Source organism: Mandrillus leucophaeus, unplaced genomic scaffold (assembly GCF_000951045.1).
Source record: "Mandrillus leucophaeus isolate KB7577 unplaced genomic scaffold, Mleu.le_1.0 Scaffold320, whole genome shotgun sequence".
NCBI classification, from domain to species: domain Eukaryota; kingdom Metazoa; phylum Chordata; class Mammalia; order Primates; family Cercopithecidae; genus Mandrillus; species Mandrillus leucophaeus.
In genome coordinates this window covers 764,863-766,755 of record NW_012103366.1, presented here as the reverse complement: position 1 = coordinate 766,755, position 1,893 = coordinate 764,863, and positions in this window count along the sequence as shown.

Below are 1,893 nucleotides of genomic sequence, written 5' to 3'. Positions count from 1 at the left end.
GTCTCGGCCTCGCAAAGTGCTGGGATTACAGGCTTGAGCCACCGTGCCCGGCCATGATTTCTTTCTTTAAATGTGAAGTTAAATGGAGGATAAAGGGTGGAGGCACTGATAACATTTTAGCCTTCAATAATCACTTTTTAATATTTATGAGGAGTTTCAAAATCATCTCCCTCTCTTTCATACTGCTTTTCAAACGGCAAGGGTCATTATTTGTCCGGCCCAGTCTGGGATAAGTAACTCTCCCAGGGTTAGACACTAGGTCAAGTGCTAAAATACAAATGAGAATTAAGCGCAGCAGATGGATGATTGCTGGGTCCTGAGTTTCCTTCCTATTAGTGAGCTTCATGGAATGCAGGCAAATTAATCTCCATTTCTCTTGTCAATCTGGTAACTTTTAAGTGAGATGAAATTCAGTTGGCTACCCTTTACAGGGACTTTATTTCCCATTGTATTCAAGACTCTCAGCAATGAATGTAAACTGTTTGTAAAAATCCCATCGTTAGAATCTTCCAGAAACTGAGGCTGGGAGAGATTAAATATCTTGCTCATGGCCTCACAGCTAGTGAGTGGCAGTGCTGGGGCTACAGCCCATGTCTAACTCTGACCACACGCCCCTTCTTCAGAAAAAAGCCATAATGTAAATAATAATAAGAATAACAACAATAACGGCAGCTAACACTATGTGCCAGGCACCGTTCTAAGCTCTTTGCATGTGTTAACTCAACCAGCAAAGAACCATTTTTGGAACATTCTTTCACTAAAGTAGCCCGGTATTTTTTTTTCCCCTCAGCTGAATGACACTGCAACCCGAAATCACAACTCTGTTTTAGGTTCCTGGTGGTGCCTGCTTCCTCTTCTCGTTTGTTTAGTCACAGAATTAGATTCCTGTTGGCCCATTCCGCGCCTACAAACAGGCTTAGCGCTCCACTGAAATGCGGGAGGCTCCTTAACTCTTGTATAAACAGGTAAGGCGAAGGGGGTGGGGCGCGGATTGCGGACATCTGGGTTTCTTGGGGATTGGGATGGGGTGGGGGTTCGAGCCAACTCCCCAGAGAGCAGGCAAGGTGAAGCGAGAGCTTGGCTGCTGTTTCTAAATGCAATGTTTTTTTGTTCCCTTTCTAGAAACCCTTCGTAACTCTAGGTCAGAGCGCATTAAAATGAGCCACTTCTGAACGAGCAGCGCCCAGGCCCCAGGCCCTGCTGCGAAGGCCCCAGCAAAGGTCAGGGCCCCGTCCGCGTGACGCTCCTGCCTGCGTGCGGCCAAGCCATGCTCGGCCCCAGGTAAGGACGCCCCGGGAGCTCTCCTCGGGCACGCGGGGGTCGCGGAGATCCCACCTCGTCCAGCGACTTCTTTATGGGGGGAAGAAGGGGAACGGGGCGGTTCCGATCGGCTTGAAATTCAACAGCAGGTTCCTAATTCCTCCAACGTGGTTCTGGCTGGGTTTCTCCAACAGCCCGAAGGGGGCCGAGCGTCTGACTGGGACAGATGCCCCCAGGTGGAGCAGGTGCCACTTCTGGGTGTCTGAAAGGCATGTGACTTTTGGGGCGGGGATAGAAGTCCGTCTGGTCAAGTCCCCCAATCTCTGCCATCAAGGCCGATTTTCTTTGAACCTTCAGCAAAGGTATCTGCGCTCCTAAAAACAAGAGGAATGTGGCACTGGCCTTTAGCCAGGGGAGGCTCAGCGAGCAGGATAAAATTTCAGGGCAGATTTACGGGAAGTTGCCGGTGTTGGGAGTAAAAATCTGGTTTGGTGAGTTTAAGGGAAGGGAGTAGACGAGACACAACCTTGCTACTGTGAGGCGGATGGCCTCGGCAGGGGGCGGGCGGCGGGAGGAGAGAGGGAGGGAACCGGGAAGGGCCCGCAGACCAGACGCTGAGCGCTCCGGTGCGCA